General features: G+C 35.6%; 1 pseudogene; it reads right to left on the reverse strand.

Moving 5' to 3' along the window:
* Positions 1-934: 934 nt before the first annotated feature.
* Positions 935-3,217, reverse strand: LOC149212752 (putative aldo-keto reductase 2; annotated as a pseudogene).
* Positions 3,218-11,826: the final 8,609 nt, after the last annotated feature.

Here is an 11,826-nt window from a genome sequence, read left to right on the forward strand (position 1 = left end):
AGTTTGGTGGAAACGATAAAATGGTGCATGGTGTTGTGTGGCTCAACAGGGCTTGCACGGTGTAGTGGCCGAGTTGGTGGACCGGTCGCGCTACACAACATTCTGTGTTTGTAAGTTTTATAAAGTCGTTCGAGATATTCTCTGAGGGGAATTTGTAAAAACAACAATATTGTAAATATTACTTGCATATATTGTGTATCTCGTCTCTTGCATTGGTTTATGGTTATTAATGTATTCCGCACATTAATAAGTTAAAATGGAAAAATATGTGAATGTTAGGCGTAGTCCAGAAAATAACTTAGAAATGAAAATGTTTAAGTATTTCGCTGTTGCCGCATGTTGTACAACTCATTAAAAATAATTGAGGGCATGACAATCGAAGTCGTTGTGGCTGCATACATTCAGGATATTGTTTTTGTTGCAATGAATAATATTCATTTATAGTGTGTAGTTTTTAGTGAGATTTTTTGGAATTTGTTTTAGTGGGTATTTTAGGTGTAATTTCTCTAAAATTTGGCAAGAACTTATTGAAATCACAAGTTTATGGGTAAATCATGCAAAATCAAATCCTTTTAAAAGTTTTCGAAAATGGTGAATCTGTGTTTACACTGAAAAAAAACCAATTTAAATAACACAAATCAAAATTTCACCTAAGATTTTTCCACCAATTTCTAACACCAAAAAATCCAAAAACTACTCAACTCCATTTATTGGATGAACGGAATATGAGCCTTACGTTAAGGGAGTGAGATTATCTTAGATAAACCACATTATTACATGAATGGGATAACACGCTGAACTTGACAATATACTATCTATATCCAACTGAACATGCATGTACTCTTTATATACAGTTTAAAATAAGAGGGAAAAGACGATATCCGTTATAAACGGACGATTTGGCTTTGGTTGCAGAGAATGATGTTAAAAATCATCAGATGGCATCCTTCCATGAAGAGGGAGGAGGTGTTTCTGAGTTTATCCACGTCAGATGCTTATAGGCATCACTAATTCGATTTCCAGAGAAGCCACAAGTGGATAATACATTTTCTATTTCCTTCATCTCGTCAGGTCTGATCTTAACAGAAAGAGCACCGGTATTTTCTTCCAAATTCTTAACTTTGGTGGTTCCAGGAATTGGTGACACGTCATTTCCTTGATGGCTAATCCAGCAAGCGAAAGTTGACCCGGGGAACATCCCTTCCGAGAAGCTATTTCAGCTAGTTTTTCAAACGTCGACGTATTCCTTTGAAGGTTATCTTCTGTAAACTTTGGAAATGCCTGTAAAATAATCAATACAACTGAAATTATCAAAAAAATGCTTCGAAATAACAATAAAATGAAGTCTTATCAACAAAAAATTGATATGCTGGTATCCGTGCACTATGTGAAGCTTCGGAAAATGGACATTAAAACAAAATGGGTCACGTTAGGATAATTTACCCCGGTTTGTAAACTTCTTAAATTTTAGATAAATATTAATTTAATAACATTATCCAATAAAATTGAAGATGTTAAGAAATTTTTTTTCCCGACCAAGTAAAAATAGTTTTTTTTAATAGGGTATAAGGTGTGTTTTAGGTTTTGGAAAGATTGGTTAATCTATTTAACTAGCTGTAATGATTTGAGTCTTTATTTTATCCAGACAATAAATTATACTACCTGTCATGATCTGAGTCTTCTTGTCTAGACAATGAACTACATGGGTTGATTCCCTTAACAATTATTCATTAATATAATTATTTCTGAAATATTTTCTTATAACTTTGAAGAGGTATAATTAAATTTATGGTTTCAATTATTTAGAATAAAACATTAATAACATTTTCTGAAATAGTCAATTCAGAATATAAATAAACACAAAATACCTTTCTAAAATCATCTGTTAAAATTTCCATTGTCTTAGCTCCAGAAGTAAAGAAACCCTGCCCCAGAGGGCTGTATGGCACAATTCCAATACCAAGTGCTCTGCCAATATAATTTTAATATGTATGTTAGAAATTCATAATACAAAGCTAATAACAATATGTCAAATGCTAACTCCTAAGATCTGATCATAGCTGCAAGTGGGAGTAATTTCCTCTTCTGCATCTCTAGTCCACAAAGACCATTCAATCTGAACAGCTGTTAAAGGATGAACAGCATGAGCCCTTCTAATTGTGGACGCAGAAGCCTCAGAGAGTCCGAAATATTTTATTTTCCCTTCTTCAACTCTCCAATCTGTCACAGATAGACATAAAAAGCACCACATCAAACTGTTGTTAAATAAATGAAAGTTGCAGATGAGTAGACAAATGCCATGAAACTATAATTAAGTAAATGAAATGGTAAATTAGAGGTACAATTATGGGAAAAAAAACATGAATGAAGAGATACCAATGAAGTGACAAGCAAATTTGCTACGGTCAACAAGTGATAGATTTTCAGATCTGATGGTAATTCAAGTTCTCAATTTTACTGAAGGGAAAATACTAATAGAATATGGTGGAAACACATTGCTGCCCTGAACTTATCTCCACTGCTGATTCGCCGCATAGAACATCATTTTTTTTCCTCAGAACTTTGACTATGCCCACTGCAAATAAACTTCCAAGAACTAAATCGAACCCTAAACCAGCACCATCCAAGAACTAAATCTAAACCTATCGCAACAATACATACCGTAACTTCAATGGGGACTTTAGTGTCAATACGATGCTGATAATAAAGATCAATGCAATCCACTCCAAGTCTCTTCAAGCTTTCTTCGCAGGCTGCACGAACATATGCGGGATCTCCTCGAATCTTCAGTTCTCAATGGACAATTCTGATTCCAAACTTTGTGGCTAATTGGACTTTCTCCCTAATTCCTTTAATGGCCTGCACAACACAAACGGAACTTCGTCAAAATTGTATGAACATGGGTAAGATATAGGCAATTGCAATTATTGTATCAACATGGGTAAGATATAGGCAATTGCTAAGGCAAAGGGAAAATCCCGTACACCAGCCTCACTTTTCCAATGAGAACTTCGTTGGTGAAAGGGCCATAATTTTCCGCAGTATCAAGAAACGTGACACCTCTGGAGACGGCATGCTGGATGAGAGATATCATTTCTTGCTTGGGCTTTGGAGGGCCATAGGCGGCCGACATGCCCATGCAACCCAACCCCAGTGCTGATACATCTAATCGTTGTGACCCCAAACACAGGCTGCCCACCGATGGCAGTTCCGTCATTGTTCTCTTCTCTGCACGGCACTCAATCAAACCTTCTCGTTCACCCTGAGCCTGTGGATTGAGATGAAGGCAGCCAAGTTCATCTATTTAGAGAAAGTTGTAATGTATTGTACAAGATTCATCCATCATAGCGTTCGTCATCGCATACCTATTTTGAAATTATAATTTCAACTAGAGTGAACAGTTGAACAACAGTAGCTACTTTACTTTAAAAAAAAAGGCCACCGCCATTACCGTCTTTTCATCCTTTAATTGTTTTTGTGTTCCCGAAGGAGGAAGATCAGATCCACCACTATGTCATTACTTCTAAACAACCGCATTAAAGAGTAGAATCGTCGAAAGTGAATAGAACAAGCCTCGATTCGGCCGCAACATTTATCAGCTATGGGTTTCCACACAACCGACTCAAGAAGCACAACAGAATGTCAGAAAGATCAGATTTCGTTCATTATGAGGGGCAGATTACAGCAGAGACTCTGTCAGAGAGTTAAGCGGTTGATAGATAAGTTATGACCGCTTCCCACACTATAAAACGCAGACACAGCGATGTAGAAAAGATTGATAGAGAGTAGAGGAGAGCACGCAACAGCGTGAAGAAAAATGCTTACAGAATAGTGAAATGCACAACAGTGCAGATTTGAATGTAATTTGTTTTGTGATTGTTTGCTGTGAGAGAGTGTAGAAAACACAGCAGCATGAAATCTTTGAAGTTGTTCTGTTAAGAAAACGAAAGCCAATACGCTGCAGCGAATATGTGCTAAATGAATGTAAGACACAGATTAAAGTGCCTCTGAAGAAGGCATGTTGGAGAATCCCTCTGTTAGAAGGAGGATGCTATTTATGTGGAACTGAAGTGTTCCTTGGTGAATCCCTCTGTTAAAAGGGAGATGTTTTTCGCTATAGTCATTGGTGAATCCCTCTCTTAAGAGGAAGATGCTCTTCAGCATAAATTGGTAAATCCCTATGTTAAGAAGAAGATGTTCTGTAATAGCAATTGTGAAAATCCCTCTATGTGAGGAAGACGAATTTGTATCAGTTGGTTTACTTTTTATAAATAGAAGTTTTTTTTGTGTGTTGCTGATACACTGAAAGCAGAAAATAGTCTTGACGTCAAAACAGAATGTTGTTGATACACGAGTTTTAGCATTGCTGAAACACCGTTGCTGAAACACTACAAACAGCAACTGACGAAACTGCGTTTCTGAAACACCAATTTCAGAAAAGCGATTTTTTTTCTGTTTTCGTTGTGTTAAAACAGAGTATTGTTCTGTTTTGTTTAGTTTTGTTTGGAATTATCAGAAATTCTCAACATGGTATCAGAGCTAGTCCAAGATCTTTGAAGGCGTCAAAGAAGCTGAAGGAAGGTTTCTTGCTGCAGCAAATTATCCAGCAGAGTGAAGACTCAGTCAAGAAAGATTCAAAGGTATTTCTCAAGCTAGTTTTCTGTGTTACTATTGAAGACAGTCAGTTATTTTAATACACAGTCAAGTATTTTTGAAGAGTGCAAGAATGGCGAGCACCAGCACTAGCATGGGTATTTTTAATACTCAGCTCCCACTACTTAATGGGAAAAATTATGACTATTGGACAATAGTTATGAGAGCTTTGCTTTTCTCAGAAGATTTATGGGAATTTGTTGAAGATGGTTTTGAAGAACCAACAAATGAAAATGAGTTTAATAGCTTAAATCAGGTAGAGAAAGAGTTGTTGAAGAACTATAAGAAGGAGGATGCTAAGGCCCTCTACTTCTTGTATCGAGCAGTGGATGAGAGTGTGTTTCCAAGGATAGCAGCAGCCAAGACATCCAGAGAAGCATGGAAAACTCTCAAGACAGCCTATCAAGGCATGGAGAGAGTGAAGACAGTAAAACCTCAGTTCATTGAGGAGGAAGCTTGTGATAAAATCTTAGAGAAAACAATGAATGATAAAAATTGTTTGTCTCATGATGAATATGATGAGGAGATGGTTGAAGTACAGCCCCAAACAACAGCACCAACACAAGGGCAGCAAGAGACACCCTTGAGGAGAAATGAATGTGCTTCTCCAAGCACACCACAAGAAGCAACCAATGGAGGTACGGATTCTTTGTTTGCTTTATCTAGTCATTTTGATGACCATGTTCATTTAGAAGATGGAGTTAAAGATAGGAAATGGACAGAACCCATGAACCAGAGAAAGGAATTGAAGTTCCTTGAAGATATGTTTAAAGAGTACGGAGTTCGATATGTAACTCTTGCCAAGATGGCTGAGATGGGCTTCATTGCTAACAGCCTTGTCAATATGACAGAGGAAGAAATTGAAGATTTGATGAAGACCCTGGTAGAACTCTATCAAATGGATCTTCCTATAGGGGAGAGATATGGAATTAAATCTCCCATGAGAGCAGAGAAGGAGCAAGTAGCAGATATTCTGACCAAACCATTGGATCAGAAAAGTTTCGAGTTTTTAATGAAGTGTCTGGGTATGATTGATAACTCAGCGATTGAAATTAAAGGGGAATGTTGAAATTATAATTTCAACTGCAGTGAACAGTTGAACAGCAGCAGCTACTTTACTTTAAAAAAAAGGCCAACGCCATTACCGTCTTTTCACCCTTTAATTGTTTTTGTGTTCCAGAAGGAGGAAGATTAGATCCACAACTATGCCATTACTTCTAAACAACCGCATTAAAGAGAAGAATGACCGAAAGTGAATAGAACCAGCCTCGAGTCGGCCGCAGCATTTATCAGCTATTGGTTTCCACAAAACCGACTCAAGAAGCACAGCAAAATGTTAGAAAGATCAAATTTCGTTCATTATGAGGAGCAGATTGCAGCAGAGACTCTGTGAGAGAGTTGAAGCGGTTGATGGATAAGTTATGACCGCTTCTCACACTATAAAACGCAGACACAACGAGGTGAAAAGATTGATAGAGATCAGAGGAGAGCACACAACAGCGTGAAGAAAATTGCTTCCAGAATAGTGAAATGCACAACAGTGCAGATTTGAATGTAATTTTTTTGTGATTGTTTGCTGTGAGAGAGGGTAGAAAATGCAAGAGCATGAAATCTTTGCAGTTGTTCTGTTGAGAAAACAAAAGGCAATACGATACAGTGCGTATCTGCTAAATGAATGTAAGACACAGATTGAAGTGCCTCTGGAGAAGGGATGTTGGAGAATCCTTCTGTTAGAAGGAGGATGCTATTTATGTGGAACTGAAGCGTTTCTTGGTGAATCCCTCTGTTAGAAGGAAGATATTTTTTAGCATAGTCATTGTTGAATCCCTCTGTTAAGAGGAAGATGTTTTGTAATAGAAATTGTGAAAATCCCTCTATGTGAGGAAGACGAATTTGTATCAGTTGGTTTACTTTTTATAAATAGAAGTTTTTTTTGCGTGTTGCTAATACACCGTAAGCAGAAAATAGTCTTGACGTCAAAACAGAGTGTTGCTGATACATGAGTTTCAGCATTGTTGAAACACTGCAAACAGCAACTGACGAAACTACGTTGCCGAAACATCAGTTTTAGCAAAGCGATTTTTTTTCTGTTTTCGCTGTGTTAAAACAGAGTATTGTTCTGTTTTGTTTGGAATTATCAGAAATTCCCAACAATCTAATGTGGCCAGATTTTTTAGCTGCTAAAAATTCACAATAAATTCAATTGCGGGAGTGTTTAAATGACGATGGACATGGCTTCACTGAAGAGCATTGCGGTACTCAAGAACATTGGCCACTCAAAATCATCCTGAAGCTTGAAAATTCAAATCTTCCACCATATTATCTCAAATTAAAATTTCTATTAATTTCCTAACTAAATTGCTAAATTGTGACTAATTTAGGGTTCCACCAGATTATCTCAAGTTAAAATTTGTATTTATTTCCAAGCTAAATTGTGACTGGTTTAGACCACCCTAATGGTTAATTATTTTGCTTATTGTGATCACTTTTTGCAACACAACTACAATGGTTTTAAAACGGTCAGACTACACTAATATTAATATTATATTGACAAGTAAATTTATTACTAATTAACTTATTTAAAAATCCCATAAATTGCTGCAGTGACATTTAACCTGGTAGTGACATCGCTCATATAAAAAAAAGTTTAACAATAAAGTTGTTTTAAAATTTAATTTTTAAAAAAGTTTTTTGATTTATTTTTACATTTTATTTGTCTAAAATTTAAAAGAGATTTGTTGTAATTACAAATTTGATGGATAAACTCTTCATAAATATTTCAATTTTTTTTTGAAATATTAAATCTATATATACAATATAAAAAACTATTCTAAACAACACAAATCAAAATTCCAACACATTTTTTCAACAAATTTCTAACAAAAACTCAAAAAAAATTCCAAACAATTAACCCAAGTTCAATCCTGGATGCCCGACAAAAAGAAAAAAGAGAATATGAACCGTTAACCGACGAAAATAAACTTATTTGAAAACTAATTGAAATAATTTTTCATTGGCTCTCGGAGCCGCTAGAATTGTCTCTTCTAGAACGGCGGTTGAAATTTATTTCAAAACTAATATTGCACTCTCCCTCCCTATGTATATTTTTACTTATTGGTATGGTAGACTTCAACTATTTTAAAAATAATTTGAATAAAGCGTACCTGGTACGTTGACTTTTAAAACTCAACCCTTTGTTTGACTGCGACAAAGGCCTTGGAGAAACATTGTAAATAATTACCCTCAACGAAGTTTAAGGTTAATCATAATTATTCTTAATATTTTTTCAATATAATATTGTTGATGAGTGCATATTTTTTGCTTATTCATCGTGTTGTGAACGCACCCGCTTATAATTTTTCAACCAAAAAGCTAGTGTCTAATTTTTGTTTTCCTATTTTATATCAACTAAAAAATTAGTGTTTAATTTTTTTTCTATCTTATATCAACTAAAAAAACTAGTGTCTTTTTTTTTTTTTTTATATAAACCAAAAATCTAGTGTTTAATTTTTTTTGCTGTTTATATAAATTAAAAAAACTAGTGTCAAACAAGTTTTTGTCTTTTAGGAGCCCATCACTCTCACAAGCTTAACGTTTTGTTACCCATCACTCTATTGCAGTGATACAACCTACCACTTTGGATATATAACTTCCCTTCATCTTAGGAGCGATGTAGCTTAAAATTCTAGAATAATCCATTCCAAGAAGATCAACTCAACCCATCTTATGTGAAAGTTGGGTAGATGTCAATGATTGGAGAAGCTTCCTAACATTTCATAGCCCTAAGTTTCCAAATACATCCTCTTGGATCCAAGAAAAGACATATTTAGTGAGACCATCAGTTGAGGGAGGAGGAGAGCTAAGGATCAGAATATAGCATGTATGTAAATGAAGGTATAACATTTCTATATATTGTTTTTATCCATGTTTTGTACCTGTTTCCTATAGATAGTCCTTGGCTGCACAAACTATCCCAGGAAACCAACTCAACCAACCATTAGGTTCAAGTTGGGCCTTGAACAAGAGGGGGCTCCCTTAGTTGTTACGAAGCTTTGTTTAACATTGTTCACATGTCACTGAACAACAGTCTCTGAGGCACAATGGTCAGATTTATGGTTTTAATTGGGGGTGGTTGGCAATCAATGACAATCTCTATCCATGATTAAAGGCCTCTCTCACAGTGTCCCTTCAGAACGTGTCAGTGTCCAACCTAACAAAATGACTTAGATTTTTAAGGATTATGATAGAATAATATAAGGAGATTCCTAATAATTAAGCAGCCAGATAGACTTCTTAACGACTAGGTGGATTTGGATGCGTATAGAAGATTTCTACAGCCCATCAAAACACATTGCAGAGTATTCAAGAAGGCCAAACTGAAACCAATTCTAAGAGGAGATATTTTAGATAGATAGTCCAATAAGCTAATCTCTTTGATGGCTAGTAGAATACATAAAGCAAAAACCAGTCAAAGAGGAGTTATATTGTACAAACAGTCCAGTAACGTAATCTCTTTTTAAAGTTTATGATTTTGTACGGAATTTAAGAATAGATTGATACTCAATCTACACTTACCCATACCTTCCTATAAATGCTTTGAACATGTGTAGAAACAAGCTATGAAACACTAGAAAGACATACTAGAAAACACAAATTTCTGTCAAAATGGAGCAATAAGGATTTCATTAGAAGTCCTATAATAGAAGCTATTACAAATGGAAGAGCCTTGGCATAAAAAACCACATTGTTTACTACAAATGAAATAATATATATAGACAAGATCTCTCCTAACTGTTACAATAATTATGGAATACAATCTTGAATAGTATAATAAAAATAAAACACTCTCTCTAAATTATCTGCTAGAAACATTGAACTGCTTGCAATGACTGCTACATATATGAAACATAATCCTCAATCTGTTGATCTTCTATTGCTAGGTGTTTTAAAATGATTTTCATTCCCTTGAAGTCCTGAAAAAGGTTGATTTTTTTTTCCCATAATCAGCTAACTATTCCTTGTCTCTTTGAATTCTATTTTATGATCTTCATCATCCTTTATTGTGTCAAAAATATTTGAGGAAAAATATATTTTAAAATAAATTTTCCAAATATTTGATTAAACTCTTAAATGAATTTCAGGATTTAGAATTTCAATATATTTATTTAAATGATTTGATAAACCATTTAGTTTTCCAAATTCTTGTATTTTTTTCCCTTCCCACTTATTTACAAAGCCATGTTTAGTTTTTTAAAATCCATGGCTTTTTTCTCCTTTTCACCTTGCTCTCTAAATTAATTTCATACCTGTAAATTCCTTTTACCCTTGTAGAATACCTCGATGGTTTTAAAAAACTATGTGTTGATTTATGTGGTTGGTAGAGTATTTTCACTTTACTCTTTTACTTTTAGCTGCAACATGATTTTACACCTCTAAATTGATTTCACTGTGCCTATAAAGTGATTTCACTTGAGTGTCTTTTACCTTAATCTCCCATCATGAAATCCATTTACATGAATGCCATCTTCTCTCACCTGTACATTAATTTTATAAACACATGAAATTTTCCCTTTTATAATCATTTTACACCTTAGGCTGTTATTTCATTTCACCCACTTGGCCTTCTGTTTGTGAATTTCCTCTAAAATCTAGTTTCACCTTATATTTTTCATTTGGCCTCCCATCCTGTTGTAGCGGATATTTTCACCATGTATTGCTTCGTCAAGTACACAAGCTTCAGTGATTTTCTTGTAGAAAGACAGTCTTTTTATCAAAACTTGATGCATTCCCCTCACAGGTTGTTTCCACAGACTTGGTCCAGCTACAAGTTGAGTAGCTCCCTCAAAAAATTGCGCAATTTTGGAGGGAAACCAACCTTGCCTCTAGAAATTGTGCAATTTTTTCTGGTAGCCTACTCGGTTCCAAAATTGTGCAATTCTGCCAGTTAGGCTTCATCCAAAAAGTTGCGCAATTCTTCCCTATAGGGTTGCTCTGCCTAGGAATTGCACAATCCTTGGCAGTAGTCAGCTACTCCGCCTAGAAACTGTGCAAATCTCCTGGGCAGCTAGCCCAACTCCCTTCCAAAAATGCACATTTTCTCCCAGCAGTTCAGTAGCCTCTTGCATGTGCAGTTGAGTTGACTAGTTCCACTCAGGACCAAGGAAACTTGACTTGCATGCATGACTTGCTCCTTTTCGAAATAGCAAAAGGAAACATGCAAAAAGAATCCCTCGACTCAAGGAGATATTTTTAGCAATTGGAGGTTACATGTAAATATCGTTTTAGAATCTTTCCTCCAGGTGTTACTTTTTCCTAAATTTGTGGCATACGCGTCATGAGCCCAAACTAATTTTTTCGATGTGTTAGAGCTCATTCTTTCACATTGATATTGGAGCTCTGACAACCCATAGAAAATGTAAGACTCTTCGACACATCCGGCTCAACTATTCACAGGTAAGTGGTTTCAACTTGTCTTTTTCACCATTTCTGTTGCTTTTTGTGTTTTCGCTTGTGTGAGTGATGTTTGCTTGATTTCTTTGAATGCCTGTTGTTGTTTACATGCATAATAGCTTGTATTAGCACCATTTCAACTTTCATTGCTATCTCATTGATGTTGCATGCATGAAATAGTTTTGCACGAATGATCGCTGATTCGGCGACTCGGTTCACCCACATGAATGTTGTTATTTTTGCTGAATATTTCATTCAATGTTTGCATGCATGATCAATCACTTCTGGTTACACTCAGTATTGCTACTATTCACTTTCACATTTTCTTCCAGTTGTCCATCAGCAAGTCTGGCCAGCCTTGGCCCAAACCTTGTTTCACCAAGATAGCATTGCGTAATCTGGAGAGGGAAGTCTTTGTATTCCTCTCCAAAAATGCACATTTATTCCCAGTAACAATCCTCTAGGATTTCTTTGTGCATTTATGAGGGACAGTGACTACTAGCTCGAAAAATTGCACAATGTGTAGGTTTTAACCCTGTACAGAAATTACCTGCATACGAATCCTTAAACAAAGAAAATAAACAATGCGAGAGCATAACCCATAAAACACATATGCACAGAGATTTTTCCCTGGATCCCAAAACCGAGACTACCAGCTTGATTTTTCATTATGTTCCTTTCAATGTTACAATACATATTTATACATGCCGAAGCATCCAATAC

This window comes from Pinus tabuliformis, chromosome 1_1 (genome assembly GCF_031772625.1).
Source record: "Pinus tabuliformis cultivar Carrire ecotype Pingquan chromosome 1_1, CPIR1, whole genome shotgun sequence".
Lineage (NCBI taxonomy): Eukaryota > Viridiplantae > Streptophyta > Pinopsida > Pinales > Pinaceae > Pinus > Pinus tabuliformis.